At 36.0% G+C, this 25,253-nt stretch overlaps 1 protein-coding gene across 2 annotated transcripts in view; it reads left to right on the top strand.

Moving 5' to 3' along the window:
- Positions 1-25,253, top strand: part of wdr27 (WD repeat domain 27) — a 284,536-nt gene that overhangs the window by 197,462 nt on the left and 61,821 nt on the right. The gene's annotated exons all lie outside the window — the stretch shown is intronic.

Raw genomic sequence — 25,253 nt, 5'->3', positions numbered from 1 at the left:
ATAATGTGATATTAGTAATGTGAGATTTTTTTCTTTTTCACATGTTTGATTCCATTTGCTGTTGCACAGCATTGGTCACCATAGAAACCTATTCTAACATAAATGTTGTTAACTCCATTTTTCATGGTAACATCAGATTTTAAAATTCTCTCAATCATCAGTACAAAACATATGAGGTAAGTAACATAAAAAATTAAATAATAAACATTTTTTGGTGGGGTATTCCTTTAATATATGTCACATTCATTACAGTACAGTTAAGTGCAACACAAAATGTTTTAGTCCAGAGAGCCAGACTTATTATCTCAACCACAAAAAATATACTGTTTATTTTATTTGCACTAATTGTACTAAATATTTAAGAATATGAAATGCTTGATTTTAAGAAATCAAAAGAGCAGATAAAGGGTATAATAATCAAGTGTATGCCAAGTGAAATTAATTGTACGAGGGTAAATCAAAATGTAATGGCAATTTGAAAATTTCATGGTAATCAGAACAGATAAAAGCTGACACAATACTTAAAACAAACACTGCACTCTGCCATTAGTCTAGGTAAAGTGACGACATATGAACATGGGTGCTCCACTGCGGGATTGGACCATTGTTGAACAATGCACTGTAGTTGCAATGAGATTAGTAAGGTGGGTCCCCATCTTGAGCAAACTTTACTGTATCCAGGTCATTATGCACCACTATGACATGTGAAGATCCAAAGTTGATATCCAAATGTGCAGCAACAGTGGACAATGTAATCCGTCATTCTTTTCTGATGAAGGCATTCGCCATGTCGATGTAGGCTTGTGTGCTACAATATTGATGGTCGACTAGATCAAGCTTCATTGGTTACACTTGCTGTTCATGCTTCAAACAATACAATACAATACAATACAATTTATTTTTGTATAGCCCAAAATGACACAAGAAGTGCCGCAATGGGTTTTAACAGGTCCTGACTCTTGACAGCCCCCCAACATTGACTCTATAAGAATGACAAGGAAAAACTCCCAAAAAACCCTTGTAGGGAAAAAATGGAAGAAACCTTGGGAAAGGCAGTTTAAAAATAGACCCCCCTTTCCAGGTAGGTCAGGCGTGCAGTGGGTGTCAAAAAGAAGGGGGTCAATACAATACAACACACAGAACACATCCTCAATACAGTATAAAAAATAAAACATTTACAAGTATGGAGCAGAATTTAACAGTAGATATCACTAATATCACATAATATGATTTGGATTTGTTTAGAGTCCTGGAGACCTCAGCCATCAAGCTGCCTCCCTCATTTGGCCATTCCACAGCTGAAACAGCACTGGGACAGCCAATCCAATGAAAGGACCCCTCTACCCCATGATTCCTACGATCCTCCATCAGGGATGACTTTACCTTAGGCAGGCAAAACAACTTGGCAGGTGGGCCGTGACACCAAGTGCCACATTTGAGTACCGAGAAGAGAAACAGAATAGGTGAGGGTTAGTATCCAATTATAACTATCATGTTACTTATGTTTTAGTGCTAATGGCTAACAATAGAGATGCAGTCTGTACAGTTAATCAGCAACTCTAGTCAGAATATGCTAAACTGAAGTAGTGAGTCTTCAGCCGGGATTTAAAAGCTGAGACCGAAGGGGCATCTCTTATAGTAGCAGGCAGACCATTCCACAGTTTAGGGGCCCTGTAACTAAAAGCTCGACCTCCCACTGTTATTTTATTAATTCTTAGAATCATAAGCAGACCGGCATCTTGAGATCTTAATGTGCGCTCTGGTTTGTAAGTCATGATAAGTTCAGACAAGTAAGCCGGACCTTGACCTTTTAATTCTTTATATGTTTAAAGGAGAATTTTGAAATCTGCCCTAAACTTAACCAGTGTAAGTATTTAAGAACTGGAGTGATTGTGTTTGTATTTTCTTTTTCTTGTAATAATTCTTGCAGCAGCATTTTGGATTAACTGGAGGCTGTATAAAGAACAGTTTGAACATCCAGTGAACACAGCATTACAGTAGTCAATCCTACTAGAAATAAATGCATGAATGAATTTCCCAGAATTCTGCTTATTTAGAAAATGTTTTAATTTCCCAACATTTTTAAGATGGAAGAAACATGATTTGGACAACTTTGTAATGTGCGCTTTAAATGACATGCTAGAGTCAAAGATAACTCTTAAGATTGCAGACTGATTCGGTAAAATTTAATGGTGATTCCAACTGTTAAATGATGACAAAATATTGTTGTGATCAGCGTCATTCCCTCCTACAATTAACATCTCTGTTTTATCAGTGTTTAAAGATAGGTAGTTCTCATCCATCCACTCCTTTAATTCACTAACACAACTAATTAAAGACAACATCGGAGAAACTTCATTTGATCTAACTGAAAGGTATAACTGGGTGTCATCTGCATACGAGTGAAAATTAATATTATGCTTCCTAATGATAGATCCAAGTGGAAGCATGTAAATTGAAAACAGTAAAGGTCCCAGTACTGAGCCCTGCGGGACACCATATTGAACTTCTGTGTATAATGATGGAGTACTGTCAGCACATTTCTGTACATACTGAAATCAATTTGATAGATAAGAACTATCTATGTGAGCACAATGCATGTAAGGCCAACATCATTTTCTAGCCTGTGCAGTATAATAGAATGGTCAGTGGTGTCAAATGCTGCGCTTAAGTCTAGCAGCATAATTACAGTGGAGTTTCCTTCATCAGAGGATATCAGAATGTCGTTTACAGCCCGCATTAGTGCCGTTTCTGTACCAGTGCGGAAACCAGACTGGCATTTCCCAAATAAATTGAAATGCTTAAGGTGTGACTGAAGCTGATTAGTGACTACTTTTTATAGTATTTTAGAGAGAGAGGGCAAATTTGAAATAGGTCTATAATTATTAAGTATGTGTGGGTCTAGGTCTGACTCTTTAAGTAATGGTTTAATGAGTGACACTTTTAGTGCCTCAGGTACTGTGCCATGCAATAATGAACTAATGATTATGTTTAGAATAGGCGCTGCAAAAACATCCATTGCACTTTTTACTAGTTTTGTTGGCACTGTTGGTAGGGAACAAGTAGTTGGTTTCATTTTAGAAATTAAAGTTAAGACTTCCTGCTTAAAATTAAAATTACTAAAGTGCTGAATGCAATGTGAGACAGGGTCTGCTAAGCTAGTATGTGGTTTGTACTGTGATGCTGAGATCTGGGATCTTACATTTTTAATTTTTTCATTGAAGAAGTTTATAAAGTCTGTACTGCTAATATCTGTTGGTATTTTGCACTGTAGATCTGAATTCCCATTTGTTAAGTTAGCCACTGTTCTAAACAGTACCCGAGGATTTTTATTATTGCTATCTATTATTGTAGAATAGTATTATGAGCGAGCATTAAAGAGAGCTTTTTTATATTTTTTAACACTCTTCTGGTCATGCAACCTTTTTACCTATTCATAAAGTTTTTGTTGAGTCACTTCCCTACTAAGCCAATATCGTTCTGTGAATTTCAACAGGTTTCACTGCCTCTGCCCAAACAAATCACATTACAGTACATTGTTCAACACTGCTGCAATCCCACAACAGAGTGCCCATGTTCATTTGACTTTAGCATCAACTAGACTACCCATAAGCCATAACGAATGTGTTATATTGCGTCAGCTGCTATCCATTGTGGTTATCGCAAAATTTTTAAAATTACTTTTTGATTTACCCTTGAATTTTTGTTTTTGGAGTGATTGCTCTCAGTTGCTCTTAATTAGATTTTTTTTTGCTTGGAAAAAATAAATAATATAATAACAACATAATAATATGGTAGAGCATTAAAGCATAAGGTGGCACATTATTTTGATTTTTGGAAATTTAGTGATGAATAAATAAATGCCTATCATTTGCACTGTTATCTTGATAAACATTATGTATTCATGCAGTGTTACAATTTATATGATATAATGAGACAAGAACTTGAAAAAATAAAGAAGTAGAGGCAATGATACAAAAGCCAGTGTAGTTTTCAGAGACAGAGTCCAACACGAGACTAAAAGTAATACAGAGGGTATGATGGCTTTATAAGGGGCAGGCAAAGACGTGTCAGTTGGGCTGCACCCGGAAATGACGTCACACTTGAAAATGGAGCCTGTGGAGAAACCAGAAGTGGGATTAGGTTGGTTTTCCTTCTGAGGATCTGTAGAGGAAGGAGAACAGGCATTAGTACGCACTCCCAATCCTTGCTCCGATAACAACACATTTAGTGTGTGACAATGGTCATGTAAGTGATCATTTTTGTAGGTACAATATAAATCTGAGGGACTTTCTCAAAGTTATACCCATGTGTTTCAGCACTTAGTTTCAATAATTTGGGTGGTACATTTTTGAAGGATTGAAACAAACATAAGCCTGAATAGAAACCAACTAATTAGCTCAATACTCCTTTCTTCATTCAGAGTCAGGTCAAAAAATGCCAAGATGAGATTTCAAGGCCTCCAAAGTGTTTCTTTCAAGTCAATATTAAGTATATTTTGCTATATATCTGTGCAGATGAAGAACTTGCTTCAAAGCAACAGGAGGCATCAGCTGTGCCTATTCCATCAAAATATCAAATTTCTCAGGAGTTTACCAGCTGTTCTTAAGACAAATCATCTCCTCCTTGATTATTCAACGACTTGTAAAATTCGGACATATTTTAGGGTTGACTTTTGCATCATTAGCAATATTTATTTATAGCTGCCTTTTAGCATTTCTAATTTCCCAGTGTCCTTGGGCTTTACAGATTTTGCACAGATGTTTTAAACCTGTTTTTTATTGCCTGTTTTTTCATAGAAAGTATAAGAGGTATATCTTGCCTCATATCTTTTATTTCTTGGCATAACACCCTCTGGTAATTTATTAATGATTCTTTCAAAGCTTACCTAATGTTGTTATAATAATGGATTAACTTGTCAGATACTATGGTTTTCATTATAAATAACACTGTCTAGTTTTTCTGGATTAGGAAATTCTCAGAGGTCACCGAGTCACTAATAACTTAGTTCATGTTTTAGCTGTCAGTAACTTTCACTTATTTATAAATTACTTCTTTTCCACTTTTAAAATCTTTCCCATGCATGTTCTAAATTTGATATGAATTTGATTAAACTTCTAAATAATATGAAAAGTATGCATTAAAGTCAATTTACCCACTCAGTGGCCACTTTATTAGCTATACCCATCTAGCAAAGCATGAATTCAGAAAGGTGCTGGAACATTCCTTAGGGATTTTGGTCCATGCAGATAAATCAAGCAGTTCCTGCCACACATTCGAGCCACAAGACTCTGATTCTACCTCATCCCAAAGACATTCTATACTGGATTAGGGTCTGGGTACCATGCAGGCTACTGGAGTAAATTCAAGTTACTGTTATGTTTGCAAATTCAGCCTAAGATGGTGTGCTATTTGTGACATGGCGCATTATCGTTATCCTTTAAAAAATGTAGGCTGCAACTGCAATGGGATTCAGGATTAATTGCAAAGTACACCATGGTATTCAAATGAGGCTCAGTTGGTATTAAGAGGCCTAATGTGTGCCCAGAAAATCTTCAGTATAGTGAGTAATAGTGTATATCCATGCCAGACAAGACAAATAAGGAGATTGCTATTTATGTGAGGCTTTACAATGGCTGGATGTTTTATTTATTATTTTTTTTATTTTTGTAATCACATTGTAGCAATCAATGTTTAAAAGGTGCAGATCTATGGCAAGTAAGCTGTTACCGTTTTCCTGATCTTCTTTGAAACTTCTAGATGCCACTCTTCATTGAGTTTCTTCATAGTTATTGTTTTGTTTGTTTTGTGTTGTTTGTTCCTCCTTGTACTCCATGTACTCATCTAAGTTTCCTTTTTAGAAGTGGCTTTTTTATATTTTCTCCCTCACCCTTCTCCTTACTTAATCAGAAAGCATAATATCGTTTACTTAAGCATTTTATTTTATTACGCTAATGGGCCATCTGTTCTTATTTTTTTACTTGTCAGACAGACCCTAAAGAAGGAAAGGTCATCTTTCCTGTGTCAAATAGATGCGTTCCTAAAGAAACTGGAAGTTGTCCTGGGTCAGCTTACTGCACCCTGTCTTATGACAGATGCCTGTATAAATAACCTGCCATTATAGCAAAACGGCTTTTTCACCTATTAACCCTCAGTAGCTTGTAGCCAGTTTATTTATCTTTCACAAGTGCCACCAGAGGGTGTGGATATACCTTTAAAAAATGTGGTATACTAAATATTATGTAAACTTTTTATGATTGGAAATGGTTGATTTTATATGGAAGTCACATACAATAATTTGAATTTTTTCAATTTTGTTTCCAAAAATGGCAAGTTATTTGAATATTTACTTGCATAATAATGCTTATGTTTCAATTTAGTCTTCTTACATTCATTACCTCAAATAATTGAAATGTCTTAATTGAATCTGTGGCGGGCGGCCAGGTCCCATGCCCAGCCGGGTCACCCCTTCTACGTATATTCCGGGGGGGCTACTCAGTACCTCCCCTGGGACGCTTGGTGGCAGCCTCCCTGGCTGATGATGGTGCTTCAGTTTCCTGCAGGGCTCCATGGGAGATGGAGTTCACCACAGCCCAGCTGGGATCTGGGGTGGCCGCCAGGGGGTGCTGCATGGGTCCCTGAGCCTGCTTGGACGACTCTGCAGCCCCGCCCGGCTGTGCAATCTGAAACAGGTGATCAAGCACCGGGAGCACTTCTGGGTGGGCTATAAAAGGGGCCAGCAACTGCCACTCAGGAGCCAGAGTCGGGAGGAGGAGGACGAAGTTAGGAGTGGTGGTGCCAGAAGGAAGTGTTGTGATACTTGTGCTTATTTGGACTGTGTTGTGCCTGTGGGGTTCACGGGGAAGACGTGCCCCACAGATGAAGAAAAAATAAAGTCTTTTTGTGTTTTTACACATGCCTCAGTGTGAGTCTGTGCCGGGTCGGGCGCAATATAGCGCCTTATATGACAAATCCTAAACTTTAGTTAATGTATATTCCAGTACCTCTGGAAAATTAAATAATTACTACTGTTAAAAATTGATGTTTGTATTATTTATTGCATTTTATTTGCTTTGATAATTAACTAACTCCTTTTGATGACTTTTCTACAAATATAGATGTCAAAAAAGTTATAGTAAAATTAAATATTTTTGTATCTGGTTTCCTCACAATCCTTATTAGAGAAATGGTTGTGATATTATGTATACAGTAGCTATATACAGTAGTACATCTTGTGAATTGTGAAACATGACACTGTCTAAACAATTTGATGGTATAGCAGATAGAAAGGCAGTTTCACAGCTCCAGGGACATGGACCAGTTACTGTCTGCAAAGAGTTTGCATGTTCTTGTGTTTATATGTGTCTTTTCATCAGGAAACCAAGTCAGAAAACAGCTTTTCTTTCCTCACACAATCCTAAAGAAATTTCTGTTACAGTAGTTTAAGTAAAATAACAATTTCCAAAATCCACTGTTTTACTCAAAATTGTTCCTATTCTATATGAGTGAATGTTGGTGGGTAGCATCTAGCCATACTTCTTCACACCTAAGGAGTCCTGAGCCCAAATGCCAACTGTCTGCATGGACTTTGTATGCTCTTCAATGTCTAGGATTTTAAATTTAATGCAAAGAGTAAATTTTTACTCTTCAGGCAGTAAAGTTAGCTATTGTTACTTAATGGATGTTCAGTATGTCTGCGTCTAATTTGATTTTATTACTGCAGAATTACTTCACATACGATAGATAGATAGATAGATAGATAGATAGATAGATAGATAGATAGATAGATAGATAGATAGATAGATAGATAGATAGATATTTATATTTCTTTGATAAGAAATACTACTAGTAATTAAATTAATTACATGTGTTGTTTCCAGTTGATCTAATTATATGGTTTATTTTTATATTTGATAACTATGTGGGAGATTAATAATAGAAAAACTTAACAGCCATATTTCAATTTAGTATTCATAATTATTTCCAGCTGCTCTCTATGGTTTAGGTCATTTAAAGCTGAACTACTGTTTTTTTTTTTTTTATTGCAGCTGAATATTGTACCTATACTTGTTGCAAAGATAAATACATTTACTTCAAATGAAATAGCATCTTTTAATATAAATATCAATTAATATATTAATATAACTTTAAGTTTGCGTTAATAGGAAGATATTCTACAGTAAATTTGATATGTAAACAAATGACTCACCATTAAATGATCTACAAGTGATCTTTAGCTTCAGTTGGTAATCTAAATATTTTTCTTATTAGTACAAATCTAATTTTGTGTTTTATCATTCTCAAAACAAAACATCTTTTAAGCATGAAGTATTCCTGTTCAGATGCAAGTCTCTTCAGAACAGTTCATTTACTCTTGACAGAAATCCATGAAAGGATAAAATCTTTTATCAACATTTCCTTTATAGGTAGACATAAATAACAGTGGGGTGTTTATTTCTTTTCTTGGGGGCAGTTAATCCTCTTGATATCCGACTTTCATAAATTTGAAGTCTACTTACTTTTTGACAGTGGGAATTTGTTTTAAGTTGTTACAAATTGTGGTCTGCAAGATTTAAGGAATTTCATTTTGGAATGCCACAGACAACTGCAAGAATAAAAAGACTTAGAAAACCTTATTTTAGATGTACTATAACTGAGGTCAGATGCAGGATAATGCTATTAGTTGTCCTCTTTGGATATTAAAAGAATTTTATATGACTGTTCTGTCATTCTGAATTTTATTGTTTTGTTTGCAAAGTCCAAGGTCAGCCATCTTTAAATACTCAATCTTTTTATATAATTGCCATGCCTTGTTCTATTTTGAACAGGCTCTGATAGAGTTAATTTACAGTATTTCTATAATACTGGAATGGGTATAGCACATTGATATTGGTTTAATGTTGTTTTATAAAATTTGAGAATAACTTACCTTGGTACTTTAGGATATAAACATTCATTTTAGCATATTTTAAATTGCTTCTATACATTTAAAAAATCCAGACATAGCCATGGGGCATTACGAGTGAACTGTGGAAAGGATACTAGATACATTTCAGCACATACTCATTCCTACACGAGTAGAAAATTACTAACGTAGGGCCAGTTTAAAAAAGTCAATTAACCTAACATGAACATCTGTATAATGTGGTAGGAAACTACCGTATTAGAGGCCATGATGAGTCCAATAATACTGCATACTTACAATCCCCTAACTAGAATTTGACCCCAGGACTGTAAAAGCACAGAAAGCTATTGGCAGTGAATCAATGTAAAGACTCTAGTCAGGGTCCAAGTATGAAACTCCTCATTTCTTAAAAAAATTAAATCCTATTTTGTTTTTTGATACGATATTGTTCAAGAATCATTGGTGAATATAGTTGATTTCATTTTGAATTAGGTGATATACAGTAGGGTCACAGTAGGAAATGTTTTATATGACAATACTTAGATGTAAATGGTTAAGTTTGCTTTTCTCCATCCAAGGCTTCAGTGTCAGCTAACCTGGCAGTTCTAGATTACTGAAGTGGAAGTGTGTGGGACTTATTCAGGGTGGTGGTTTTCCTTGACTTGTCTGTGACAGATTAGGCCCCAGCTCTTAAAGGATTCTCAATTTTACTGAGCAAGTCTGAAAGTAATTTTTTTTTCCTTATTTTTATCAGATAATACATTTTCTAAAATTTTTAATAAGTCACATCTATTTCCATCTAAATGTTACAGATGTATGTATTGTTGGAGTTATTGTTTATTTTTACATAAATTGTCCATTTCCTTATTATGTATACAGCCAATATGTCAGTGAAATAAAAAATAGACAAGAAGGCCACCATAGTGTAGGCCAAGCTATTACTGTTAACTTCCCCATTACATCTAGGAACTGTAAAATTGTCCAAGCATTCTCCCTAATTTGAATTCCTACCTGCAACTGGTGTTGTGCCAATCACTAAATCGAGTGATGACCTTCTGGACTGCAGTGTGGACACTACACACCTGCTTCTTTAGTTTCAGTAAACCTTTCTGAATTGCCCACTGACAAGAGAGCTAATGTTGGAAACTGCTAGGATAGATTAACCGCAATGGGAGATGTGCATATATTCATGAAACTGCTGCGAGGGTAGATACCCAAAATCAGAGAAGCTGTTGCCAAAACCGAAGCACCAAACCATGAACTATGTCAGAAGAATTGCTAAGAGTTAATAATGAAATGTCATTCGCTACTGAGAGCTTAAATACTGAAATTATTTGCGGTTAGAATCCATAATCTCAGACACTGCACTGAATGTGGCACAGGGTTATAAAGCAAAGTACTTGTGACATTGTACCTCCAGGGAGTCAAGCCTCCATCAACATTACATTAACATACATTATTGTGACAGCACAGACAAAAAATGGTGACTTAGAGAACCCAAAAATAGTGATAATACAATTCTGTTAGTTTGCAGTTATGCTTTTGGTGCAAAATAACCATTAATTAATATTATCTGAAAATTTTAAATTGTCACAAAACCACAATGGGACAGAAAAAAAAATATTTAAAGGAAAAAAATGTAGCAAGGTGTCCCAATTTGTAGCAACAAGCAATTGTTATTTTTTCCTTAATTGAAATCTTTGTATAAAATATTCTGTGATTAGTTGTTTTACAGATACAATTTGGATTTATTTAAAATAATTTTAATTTTTTAAACAATAATTTGTATAAATACACAATTAACTTTACCAGGTGCGTGAGTTCAGGTAATTTCAGATTTTTAGACAATATCAAATAAAAATAATCACATCCAACATTTTTTTCATTGTATTGCATGTACTACTCTCAATGTTATAAACAAATTTACTTGTACCCGTAAACTCTTTATTAAAGTATCGTGAGTCAGAGTTTATTCTAGCATGTTCTAATGCTAGAAATCCCAGTTTATTGTCCTGTAAGTAAACGTATCAGAGAAAAACAAATGTCTATATTTTTATTAAGGAGAAAAAAAAAAGTCTAACCTGCTGGATAAAAATGGTGTATTTTTAATTAAATAGCAAGATGATCGGTATCATTCCAAGTTCATCTATTTTAATTTATATAGCTGTCCATAGTTTCTAGCTGTGTATTCTTTACATGACCAAAAAACAAGTTATTCAAGCCCAAGTATGCAGTAACACAAATTAATTAAATATAGTATCAGAGGCTACAATGGGGACGACAGTTTTTGCTACGCTAAGAGCAGAAACACAAAACAGCTTGAAAGATCTGCAGCTCGGATGTCATCTGCCAGTTCTGTTTTCCAAACTGACTGTTCAAGGTTGTCTACTGGCTCTGTGTGTTAGAAAGTACTGCTGGGTGTTAAATAAAACAAAAGATTTCTTTCTTGAGGACAACCAAAAGGTAAACTGTTTTGAACACTACGATTTGTTTTCTAAACCAAAGGGATTAAACATAATCGCTGTCAGGAGCCAATTTTCAAAATCATATTAACTACAGTCATATGAAAAAGTTTGGGAACCCCTCTTAATTCTTTGGATTTTTGTTTCTCATTGGCTGAGCTTTCAAAGTAGCAACTTCCTTTTAATATATGACATGCCTTATGGAAACAGTAGTATTTCAGCAGTGACATTAAGTTTATTTGATTAACAGAAAATATGCAATATGCATCAAAATAAAATTAGACAGGTGCATAAATTTGGGCACCCCAACAGAGATATTACATCAATACTTAGTTGAGCCTCCTTTTCAAATATAGACGCCTCCTATAGCCTTTGATGAGTGTCTGGATTCTGGATGGAGGTATTTTTGACCATTCTTCCATACAAAATCTCTCCAGTTCAGTTAAATTTGATGGCTGCCGAGCATGGAAAACCTGCTTCAAATCATCACTTAGATTTTCGATGATATTCGAGTCAGGGGACTGTGACGGCCATTCCAAAACATTGTACTTCTCCCTCTGCATGAATGCCTTTGTAGATTTCGAACTGTATTTTGAGTCATTGTCTTGTTGGGATATCCAACCCCTGCGTAACTTCAACTTTGTGACCGATGCTTGAACATTATCCTGAAGAATTTGTTGATATTGTGTTGAATTCATCCGACCCTCGACTTTAACAAGGGCCCCAATCCCTGAACTAGCCACACAGCCCCACAGCATGATGGAACCTCCACCAAATTTGACAGTAGGTAGCAGGAATGCGGTGTTGTTCTTCCGCCATGCAAAGCACTTTTTGTTATGACCAAAAAGTACAGAAAGGGCTTCTTTCTCATCACACTGCCATACAGATGTTCTTTATGCAAATTGCGCTGAATTGTAGAACGATGTACAGATACACCATCTGCAGAAAGATGTTCTTGCAGGTCTTTGGAGGTGATCTGTGGGTTGTCTGTAACCATTCTCACAATCCTATGCATATGTCGCACCTGTATTTTTCTTTGCCTGCCAGACCTGGGTTTAACAGCGACTGTGCCTGTGGCCTTCCATTTCCTGATTACATTCCCTACAGTTGAAACTGACAGTTTAAACCTCTGAGATTTTAAACCTCTTCCCCTAAACCATGATACTGAAAAATCTTTGTTTTCAGATCTTTTGAGAGTTGCTTTGAGGATCCCATGCTGTCACTCTTCAGAGGAGAGTCAAAGGCAAGCACAACTTGCAATTGACCACCTTAAATACCTTTTCTCATGATTGGACACACCTGTCTATGAAGTTCAAGGCTTAACGAGGCTTGTTCATCTTATGGTCTTGTTTCTTTTTCCATACCTATATTTCAGGTGTTTCTAACATGCTTGCTTTTCCTTTCTGAGAGTCAAAGTCTCTAAACATTATATTGGAGTGTTGCATACCACTGCTTTGATGATCCACATGAGCTCACTCTTATTATGCCTAATGTATAACTGAATAAATCTTTGCTGTACTATAAGGCATCTGTGCTGACCATAAGCACATTTCTGTTAGGATCCGTTCCACAGTGCCATTGCAAAATAGTCCAGTGTCCACTCACATGATCAAGACATGAATATCTGGATGATTTTAACTCTAAATTGCCTTGGAGTGAGTGAGTGAGTGAGTGAGTGAGTGAGTGAGTGAGTGAGTGAGTGAGTGAGTGAGTGAGTGAGTGAGTAAACGAGTGAGCGAGTGAGCAAACGAGTGAGCGAGTGAGTTAGTTCTTGGATGGGCCAACTTGTTGTCATATAATTGAAACAGTGGTTCTGTACTAGAATAAGAAAACTTACAGCAGGCTGAATACTACTACCGATTAGTTGGATGAAAGTATTAACAGCCTTGAACTCTTCTTAGAATTGTAGTTAACAAAAGGAAGTCTTAAATACCCAACATAATTTAACTTAATACTAGCCAACCCGCGGCGTAGCATATGCTGCATAATTATTTATTGATGGGTGAACACTTCCTGAAAGACATAGTTGTCCAAATGGGGTGGGTTTGAGGATACGACTGTAATTGAATGAAAAGATGGAACTCTGGAGAGAGCAACATACAATAAGTCCGTGACTGAAAACTGGGTTTGGCAGATACAGGCATATCTTTTTGAAAGTTTTCCCTGCGCCTTATTAAATGTCATTGCAAAGGCCAATCTAACAGGAAATTGTCTGTGTGTAAAAGTAAAAGGCAAATCTGATGGGGTCAGGGAAATCTGGGGAATAAGGACAGTTTATGAGGTAGCAGCTGCGATTGTTTTACACTCCAGTACATTGCAGTGAATGATGAGAACAGTCAGTCTAGTGCCTTTACAGAGACTTCTTGCTTGCATGAGGTTTCTGAGAAGCATGACGACTGGACCAAGTTTGACCAAGTATAAGTTTGACTTTATGTGGAGGCATGCCAGTGGGAGTAATGGCTGCCTGGCGGGTCATGGGAATAACGCTGCCGGATCGCCAGTCGGCATTGTTTATGGTCGGAACTACGACGGTATGTGATCTTCTTCGAACCTCCAACTTTCATTCTTGATTAATGAAAACATTCTTGGCAAATGCTTTCGCTCTCGCGCGAATTGTTGGCTCTGTAGTGCGTGTGCCATGGTCGGCTGCTTAGTGAATTGTTGGTGGGCGGGGTTCGGTCTTGCGTGAGTCTTGCTTGCCATGGACTTAGTGAATTATATATATAGATTAGTAGAAGTGCTTGTATGATTTTATTTATTGTTAAACTAGATAACATCAAACTACAGACTGAGAAGTTCGCTCCCAGGTTTAGTAGCACTGTATTTTATTATATTACCCTTTGTGCTTACATTCTTAGTAAATTTAAATTTCTTGCCAAACAGGATATTTTACATTTGGTTGCATTTGTTGCCACTTTTAGACCATAACTAAAGATGTCTGGTTGAAGTGTTTGCAAGAATTCTAGATCAATATTAAATATACCTTTTGTTTTTTGAAGTTGTACTAAAAATTGCAGTCTTACAACTTGCATTCTAAAAAATACTTTTTGAGAAATTTCATTCTGGTTTTCACTCTGTTCACATCACTAGATCATGATGTACATCATATTTTAATTTTCTGTTATGCAGAATAAACGTTATGTGACTTGTAATTTTTCTGCAGATCTTGATGCTATTGATCACAGTGTTCTGATATGCAGTCTTGCCAATTTAATTGAACTGTCATTAGTTGGTTTAATTCATGCTTGTCAACTCATTCTCAATGCATACAGAAGTTCTAAAGTTCTAATTCAGATAGACCCTTGCTATTAGTACATGTCTACTAATACATGTCCTCACAGCTTTTAGTGAAGAAAACAAGGGATGAATTAAAATCATTTATCCTAGTAGAGAAAAGCCAAGCAAAATGACGCCTTTTATTGGCTGACTAAAAAGATTACAATATGCAAGCTTTCGAGGCAACTCAGGCCCCTTCTTCAGGCAAGATGTAATAACATTGTATATCTTGCCTGAAGAAGGGGCCTGAGTTGCCTCGAAAGCTTTGCATATTGTAATCTTTTTAGTTAGCCAATAAAAGGTGTCATTTTGCTTGGCTTTTCTCTACATTCATAATGGCTAACACGGTACAACACCCTAGTACTAATCATTTATCCTTAAATTCAAAAGTTTTTTTTTTTTTACTGGTTGTAAATTCTGCAAGTAGGCTGCTAATTTACTGTAGATGTGTTCTTTGACACAGTTTTAACCTTTAGCCATCACATTTTTGTTTTTTTCAAACATGCCTTATCCAACTTGGAAATATTTCACAGTTTGCCGGCATTGAAAAGCTAGTTAATTTATTTCTTTCAAGCGGAATTTACAATGGAATGCTTTATTGTCCAGGTGTTCAGATAGTTTGCTCACTTCTGTATACTGTAAAAGAAAACAAAGCAGTGATATAAAGAGCATGGGTTTCAGATGAGAAAAGCTCAATCATTCTAGAGCTAATACTAGAGTTGTGCACTGCCAGCGAACAATTATTGCATGTCTGTCCACTAGAGGTTGGATTAAAGACTTGTCTCTGTTTGATCACAGACAGTACACAGTTTGAGCAGGTGGCGCTCTTATTCCATATGGCATTGAGATAGTTTGAGATTACTGTTGTTCTTCTCTAAGAACAGAGAAATATGTTACGCATCTGCATTTAGTTATTACCCCTTTCTGTATTTCATTTAAAGTGGCCCCATAAGCTGAACAGCACGATCAGACTTCTGACATTTACTTCAAAACAGTAGAGCAAGAATCATTACTCAGACTAATAAGAACAACAATACAGTATTTCTTCATTTTCAATATCACTACATTGGCATTCAGTTACAGTAAACTGAAAGCTCATTCTGAAGTTTTCCTGTTATCATAAAAAGTTGTAAATAACTTAACCTCTTTTCATTTTACTGAATTTATTGATGCTCATTTACCAGACTGTACATTTTGATGTAATGATATCCAATGTTGCAGACCTGCTTAAAACTCCAAAGATGATAAAGCTAAACCCTTTAACTATAGTGCCATAAACTCTGGAGTGATTAACAGAGGGGAAACTATCAACACTTTTTAAGTTTAAAAAGAAATATTTCTTGCATATATGTTTATTATATTTTTTTTTCTGGGATTGTTTTAAAATTGTGTTTTTGCTTTAGATTTACATATTTTTTATTACATTTTAAGCTTGTGGTGTTTGTAATTATTGTATCACACAATGCATTTTTATGTATAAATGCACTTTAGAAGGGTAATGCTGGACTAATTATAATCTAAGTTGTAACCTAATAAGAACATTTCTGGGATGTTAAAGGAAATGGTAGTACACACACAGATATGAGAACAATATTTTTAAAGTCCACAGAAACATTAATCAAGACCAGAAATAAAGTATGCCCTATGGGCAGTGCTGTTGCGAAAATACTTTTAATTATGTATAAATTAAAGACAGTATTATTGAAGAAAGGATTTCTTTAAAAGGAGCGTATTAAAATCTAATAACAGCAACTACATCTTAGTGTGTCCATTATTGGCAGAATGTATTTATAGTCTAAGAGCTGTTCAGTTAGGCTTATTATTTCATAAAATCATCGGTATCCAAATGAGGAGCTGTTTTATATAAGACCAACTCAAAGCTGTTATGATTCTTAGGTTTGTCATTTTTATTGTTTACTGTTACTGTGATGCATACTAGAAATATGTTGGCTTGTTTACTCTTTCTTAATGAAAGTAATATTTTTTTCTATATTGTTTTAGAAGTGCATGCTGGTTAAGATAATTGCTACTATGTGTAATCATTTCATTGAAATTAGTCATTGCTTAGGATTCAATGTGCTTTGGTACACTATAAAATGAAGTTGCACAACTATTCTTGCCACATTATTTCTTATTTTTTATGATAATCAGGAAGTTGCCAACAATGTTGACTTGGTAGCCAGTTAGTTTAGTTAACCATAAATAAAAATTTATATTGAAATAAATAGTTATAAATCTAATTTGTGGAATAGGAAATCATTCATTTAATCTTTATGTCTTAATTTTATTTATATTTTAGTTTTCCTAAGTAAGTGATTTGGTAACATCACCATCAAAGAATTGCATGGGACTGATGAGCCGTCCACTGTGAGACAGCAGAGGTGAAATGCAAACTTACAATGATGGGATTATATGGTGGCAGTTCTACCTCTGCATAAAGGAAATCTCAATCTCTGAGTTGTGACATGGCCTTCTCTGGGTACAGGCTGCATCTCTGCTGTTACCGTGTGCTTTATTGGCCACATTAGCAATGATCGGTGAAAGTCACACTTCTCCAAATTACTGTTTGCAGCTGTGACATGACCTCCCTAATGTGCAAAATATACACTGCATCCAGAAAGTATTCACAGCGCATCACTTTTTCCACATTTTGTTATGTTACAGCCTTATTCCAAAATGGATTAAATTCATTTTTTTCCTCAGAATTCTACACACAACATCCCATAATGACAACGTGAAAAAAGTTTACTTGAGGTTTTTGCAAATTTATTAAAAATAAAAAACTGAGAAAGCACATGTACATAAGTATTCAAAGCCTTTGCCATTAAGCTCAAAATTGAGCTCAGGTGCATCCTGTTTCCCCTGATCATCCTTGAGATGTTTCTGCAGCTTAATTGGAGTCCAATTGTGGTAAATTCAGTTGATTGGACATGATTTGGAAAGGCACACACCTGTCTATAAAAGGTCCCACAGTTAACAGTTCATGTCAGAGCACAAACCAAGCATGAAGTCAAAGGAATTGTCTGTAGACCTCCGAGACAGGATTGTCTCGAGGCACAAATCTGGAGAAGGTTACAGAAAGATTTCTGCTGCTTTGAAGGTCCCAATGAGCACAGTGGCCTCCATCATCCGTAAGTGGAAGAAGTTCAAGAGAGCAGGGGAGAAGGACCTTAGTCAGGGAGGTGACCAAGAACCCGATGGTCACTCTGTCAGAGCTCCAGAGGTCCTCTGTGGAGAGAGGAGAACCTTCCAGAAGGACAACCATCTCTGCAGCAATCCACCAATCAGGCCTGTATGGTAGAGTGGCCAGACGGAAGCCACTCCTTAGTAAAAGGCACATGGCAGCCCACCTGGAGTTTGCCAAAAGGCAACTGAAGGACTCTCAGACCATGAGAAAGAAAATTCTCTGGTCTGATGAGACAAAGATTGAACTCTTTGGTGTGAATGCCAGGTGTCATGTTTGGAGGAAACCAGGCACCGCTCATCACCAGGCCAATACCATCTCTACAGTGAAGCATGGTGGTGGCAGCATCATGCTGTGGGGATGTTTTTCAGCGACAGGGACTGGGAGACTAGTCAGGATAAAGGGAGAGATGACTGCAGCAATGTACAGAGACATCCTGGATGAAAACCTGCTCCAGAGCGCTCTTGACCTCAGACTGGGGCAACGGTTCATCTTTCAGCAGGACAACGACCCTAAGCACACAGCCAAGATATCAAAGGAGTGGCTTCAGGACAACTCTGTGAATGTCCTTGAGTGGCCCAACCAGAGCCCAGACTTGAATCCGATTGAACATCTCTGGAGAGATCTTAAAATGGCTGTGCACCATCCAACCTGATGGAGCTTGAGAGGTGCTGCAAAGAGGAATGGGCGAAACTGGCCAAGGATAAGTGTTCCAAGCTTGTGGCATCATTTTCAACAAGACTTGAGGCTGTAATTGCTGCCAAAGGTGCATCGACAAAGTATTGAGCAAAGGCTGTGAATACTTATGTACATGGGATTTCTCAGTTTTTTTATTTTTAATAAATTTGCAAAAACCTCAAGTAAACTTTTTTCACGTTGTCATTATGGGGTGTTGTATGTAGAATTCTGAGGAAAAAAATTAATTTAATCCATTTTGGAATAAGGCTGTAACATAACAAAATGTGGAAAAAGTGATGGGCTGTGAATACTTTCCGAATGCACTGTATAGTGCCATAGCTTGAGAATTTATTCAGATATCATATTTGTACACAAAAACACATATTCCTAGAATATCCCTAAAAATATCAGTAACAAATGACTGAAGAAGACTGAAGAACTGCCAGTACTCTGGCATATGGCATTACTAAATATTCGTAGTGCTCAGTGGTTGTGTTAAAAGCAGAGCCAGTTTGTACTGTAATAAATGTACTTGCATTTGATAATAATCAAAGTTCCTGGAATAGGAATACTCTGCATCTGTGCATGGTCTTGTGTGCCAAAATCTAAATCGTGAAAGAAAACTAATAGGTAGAAAGTTTGTTGGCAAAGGCAAAATATTTTCAAATTGAAAGGAAAGGACAAAAAGCACAACTGGACAACTTGGAGACATTTCTACCATTGTAAGAATAAAGCACAAAAAGAGAACATAAAGAGTTTATGGCACCACAGATGACCCTGTATAAGTGATGGAAAAAGACAAAAAACAAATATCACGCAGTTCAAGCAGAACATCTTTTCAGAGGAGAGTCTTCTGTTACCACACAGGTGGCACAGCGGTAGCACTACTGCCTTGTAGTAAAGAGATCATGGATTTGTGTCCCGGGTCTTCCCTGTAGGGTAGCGCTTTGAGTAGTGAGAAAAGCGCTATATAGATGTAATGAATGAATGTAATTAATTAATTAATTCTATTAATGGCAGTGGAGCCAGTTATGAGGCTGACCATGCAAAAGGGGCAGGTCCAACAGGTTGGAAACCAGAATGATGTCAGAGGTCTTTCAGCCTTTGGTCTTCCAATCTGCAGAGGGAGGAAGAAGAGAGAATGTTTAGGTACAGCACGACCCCAAGGCTCAGAGTTAAAATTACCTTCGGATGAGCCCAGAAGTTGTCCCTCAAGCACATGTGAATGACAACTGCTGTCACATGGCACCAACTACAAATGAATCTCTAAACATTGACACTCATAAAAAGAACAACATGGTAGTACTTAATCACAACGGTTTGTGATTTTCAGGTTATGTTTCCCTAAAGTAGAGGAGAAGAAAGCCCTACCTCTTATTCTGAGGCTTGAGGTACAGACATACTATACATACCATTGTTTAAGAATAATTTAATGGATCCTGTGACATTTATGCATCTGAAAATTCAGGATTATCTGAAAGTTTTGTTAGTATTGGTCTCTTACAACAACTACAGCTTGACAAAATAACTTTGTTCAAAATACTGGAAATTGTTCAAGGAATCCTAGTCATCAGTTTACATACTGTAGCTTTCAGTAAATGGGCTTCTGCCCTGGTCCTGCTGTTTTGGCTTCCTTGGTGTACTCAGAACTTTGTACATGTGCTGTTTTTATAATGTTCTTTTGGCTTTTTGAACTATAATTTCTAACTCATTTTTTTATGTTGTCTGTTACAATTCCCTGTCTGGACTGTCCAGCCTTACAGTATCTGTACACCATTATAATTGACATTTCTTCTTGATGACACCAGACCTGTGACAAAGGTAGATGTCAGGGAACACGTGGGTTGTTTGCTTTTATTAATTTTTCATTTCTTTCTGCTGCAGGACATTTACTGATCAGTGATATTAACAAAACTTTTATCAAAAAATGAAGTATAAAAAAGTGACTGATCCATACATTATATTGAGAAAAAAGTAAGCAGATATTGGCAGAATAAAAATACAGACTACATTAATAAAAATCATGTATTTTGTATTTATTAGGGATGACCATATGTAGAACAGTTTTTTTCCCGGAAATTATATTATAGTCCTCAAGAACTGTTTGTAGAGAGCCTACACACAAAGAACAGTCTAGAATTACAAATAATTTTATCTGTGTTAGTAGGTTAATTCAATCCAGTTATTCAAACAGCATGTTCAAGTGAATGGCTTTCCATTGAAAATCAGGCCATCGTAGAGCTGCCTGTCATTGTGAAGTATGATCTAACCATAGTTAATATTGACTTTATTTTTGTTTATTCTTTCATTTATATACTAAAACAGATGATGATTTACAAGGAAAGCAATTTAAGACTTAGAATTTTAGTGATTTGCTCTAAGTTAATCTAATTTAGCTTCAGTATTTACCAAGGCAACAATGTATTCTGTATATACAGTAGATGACTGAATGGAAGAAAATGCTTATGAATTAATATGTTCAATTAGAATTTCTAAATCCCAAAACCTCCCAAACAGTTAAACAATATATTTTATTTTTTCTGTCTTCCCCTGCCATCTGACCTTATCGTCACACTAATTTTTAGTGACTCAAAAAAACGATACTAAATATATATATGTAATGTTGTTGTTGTTTTATTGAGCAAAATGTTGTTTCCAATATATATAATGATGAAAATTAGTGCGGAGTAGTGGCTCTGATGCTAAGGATCTGTGCTGATATCCAGAAGGTTGCCGGTTCAAATCCCTATCACTGCCAAAAGAGGTCCTACTCTGCTGGGCCCTTGAGCAAGACCCTTAACTTGTAATTGCTTCAGGGGCGCTGTACAATGGCTGACCCTGTGCTCTGACCCCAAGGGTATGCAGAAACTAAGTAATTTCCTTCGGGATTAATAAAGTTTAAAAAAAAAAGATAAATGTTTGAGAAAAGTGACATTTCTCTGTACATTTACAGTAAATTTTTGTAATATTTGCCATTATTTTTCAAATAAAAGTCAGAAATGATATATATATATATATATATATATATATATATATATATATATATATATATATATATATATATATATATATATATATATATATATATATATATACTATCCATTAAGCTAATTAAAAGAATGAAGATAACATGATGTACCAACTAAGCCTTCTAGTCCTTGCACACCACTCTGCGTTCTTTCAGTATGTTATTTTAAACCAACACAGTTTTTTGTTTTTTTCATATGATTCATATGGATCCTCAAAAGAATCTGCAGTTAACTTTGATTATGATCTTCTGTGTAAATTCAAATGGAAAAGTGATTGTGTTTCCCCAAGGGAGAAAAGCAACCTAGGCAGGAAGTCACACATTAAACCACTGCGCAGTATCCAGGCTGTCTGATTCTAGGTCACATACTACTTTTCTGGAGAACAGATTATCTGCAACACGTATATGGGAGACAGTTTTCCACGGCAGACAAATAACTGAGCTGGTACTTGCTTGTCAGCAGGAGCAGCCTTTATGAAATAAAACATGATCAATGAAAAATTTAGACTAACAAGACATTGCAAATTACTGGTCCAATATGTAATACTACTCTAAAGAGAAAAAAGAAGTTTAAACTACATCTGTTTGCTCTCTAAAGATGCAAGCACATGATCTATTTTTACCTCTACTGTATTTCAATAAATCACATGTTCAGAATGTATTGAATAAATATGTTATTTATTAGTCTGTGCTCTATATTCTTATTTTCTCTTAACAACAACAACAACATTTATTTATTTATATAGTACAGTTTCATACAAATGATGTAGCTCAAAGTGCTTTACATAACGTAGAAAGAGAAAAAAGACAAAATAAAGCAGAATTAAAATAAGGGAACACTAATTAACATAGAATAAAAGTAAGGTCTGATGGCCAGGGAGGACAGAAAAAACAAAAAAAAACTCCAGACGGCTGGAGAAAAAAAAAAAAAAATCTGCAGGGGTTCTGAGGCCACGAGACCACCCAGCCCTTCTAGGCATTCTACCTAACATAAATGATCTCAGTCAGTCCTCATAGTATTCAGGGTTCTCATGGAAGAACTTGATGATGACGGTCATGTGGACTTCTGGCCTTTAATCTATCACTGTAGGGACAGTACAGTGCTTTGATCGGGTGGTGGTGGCACAGATCGCCACCACAGAAATCCAGAAAGAGAACAAAAGAGAAAGTAGGGGTTAGTACAGATTTTGAATATGAATACCATCAATAATAATGATAATTAATTGAATATACAGAGCATCAGGATTAAACTAAGATGAAGCTATGAGAAAGCCATGTTAAAGTAATGTGTTCTCAGCAGTTTTTTAAAGTGCTCCACTGTATTAGCCTGGCGAATTCCTATTGGCAGGCTATTCCAGATTTTAGGTGCATAACAGCAGAAGGCCGCCTCACCACTTCTTTTAAGTTTAGCGCTTGGAATTCTAAGCAGACACTCATTTGAAGATCTAAGGTTACGATTTGGAGTGTAAGGTGAAAGTCATTCCAAGATATAGGATGGAGCGAAATTATTTAAGGCTTTGTAAACTATAAGCAGGATTTTAAGTCAATTATAAATGACACAGGTAACCAATGTAGTGACATCAAAACTGGAGAGATGTGCTCGGATTTTCTTTTCCTAGTTAAGATTCTAGCAGGTGCATTCTGCACTCATTGCAATCGATTTATTTCTTTTTTGGGTGGTTCTAAGAGGAGAGCGTTACAGTAATCTAGTCGACTGAAAACAAAAGCGTGGATTAATTTCTCAGCATCTTGCAATGTTATAAGTGGTCTAACTTTTGCTATATTTCTTAAGTGGAAAAATGCTGTCCAAGTAATCTGATTAATATGTGATTTAAAATTCTTAAGAACACTAAATGATTTTTAGTAATCTCAGAATATAAAGGGCAGCTTATTTTTCTCAGAATATAAAGGGAAGCTTATCTTGCATATATTATTTAAGGTCATGCCACACTACATTATTTTTCCAGAATTATTTAGTTACAGAGTTAATTTAGAACATTAGAAAAAAATGTTAGAAAAGTTATAACGGGAGCAGGCCATTCATCCAAACAAGCTTGTCCATCCTGTTATTTGCATAAAGAAACATTTTCAAACATTTGTTCAAAATCTGTCCCTAACAAGTTTCCAACCATGTCCCTGTGTTCTTGTAGCAGAATTTATTCTAAAGTAACCACTGGGATCCACTGTGTTCATTTCTTTAATAATTTTAAACACTTCAGTCGTGTCCCCTCTTAATCTTAGCAAGTGGTGGGTAGTCGTGACATGCTCTCATGATCTCTCAGTCATGAAGTTTGACATCCCCAATAACTCAGTCCAAGCAGAAAAAAGAAAAAAAGGGAAGAAATTGTGACTGAGCTCACCATACCTGCAAAGCATTTTTTTTGGTACTGGCATGATCAGGCAGCACTTTATTGGCTGTCACAAAAAGGAGCAGGCTTGTGGTACTTTGGAAATACGAAACTATCCTGGTAGTTCATATAGTGAGTCAATACAATACAATACAATACAATTTATTTTTGTATAGCCCAAAATCACACAAGAAGTGCTGCAATGGACTTTAACAGGCCCTGCCTCTTAACAGTCCCTCAGCCTTGACTCTCTAAGAAGACAAGGAAAAACCCCCCAAAAAAACCTTGTAGGGAAGGGAAGGGAATCCACTGTGACTCATAGTCATGTAATTTAACATCCTCAACTGACAAGATCAGCAACTCTGGTCATCCCCGTTTAACAGTCCTTCCAATTAGAAGCCATGCTGACTTTAGTTTCTGACATGCCCAAGTGGCACTTCAGTGTCAAGTAGGGAATTTCTAAGAAAGAGAGTTCAGTTCCAGATATTCTTGAAGTTCAAGTCATGGTGGCACAGTTGGTTAATGTTTCCTCACATCTCCAGTAACTCCATATCAGTTCTCAGGCTGGTCATTGTTTGTGTGAAGTTATTACACTGTCTCCATCATGGCATTAGATACTGTATGCTTAGATGAGAATGGGACAACATAGCTCGTCAATTTATGTTTACTTAACATTTGCCAAAGATTCAAAGGTCTCCAAATGTACTTCTGTAAGCAACTAGTTGGTATTTTTTTCCTTGTATCTACAGCCTTGTGTGTTAAGAAATAGAGTATATCTGCTAATGTCTCAGCAACAATTACCCTTAACTTGCTTCTGTCAATGCTGCTTTGTTCTTGTGGAACTTCCTTCATAATTTTGCCATAAAATATCTTAATGCTTCTTTACTTAAACTAGAAAGATGAACTTTTTTTACTCTTTTTTTGCCTCTGGTTGTTCAGTTTAGAATCAATTTCTATGTGAATCCTCATTTTGGTTAAGTGAAAAGGAGCATACAGGTCCTCTTTTTTGTCTATTTTGAACATCTGGGGTAATGTGGGAAAACCAGGTGCTATTTCCAGAATCTAAACAATTATAAACACTTTTGATTTAATTTGGAAAAAAAAAAGTATCTCTTTTTTTGCCTCTGGTTGTTCAGTTTAGAATCAATTTCTATGTGAATCCTCATTTTGGTTAAGTGAAAAGGAGCATACAGGTCCTCTTTTTTGTCTATTTTGAACATCTGGGGTAATGTGGGAAAACCAGGTGCTGTTTCCAGAATCTAAACAATTATAAACACTTTTGATTTAATTTGGAAAAAAAAAAGTATCACAGAATTCCACTTAATACAGGCCAAAAATGTACTGTAAATAGCAAATTTCTTGGAATATCTGA

The sequence above is a fragment of the Erpetoichthys calabaricus genome, chromosome 15, assembly GCF_900747795.2.
Source record: "Erpetoichthys calabaricus chromosome 15, fErpCal1.3, whole genome shotgun sequence".
NCBI lineage: Eukaryota > Metazoa > Chordata > Cladistia > Polypteriformes > Polypteridae > Erpetoichthys > Erpetoichthys calabaricus.
This window is presented reverse-complemented; position numbering and strand designations above follow the sequence as displayed.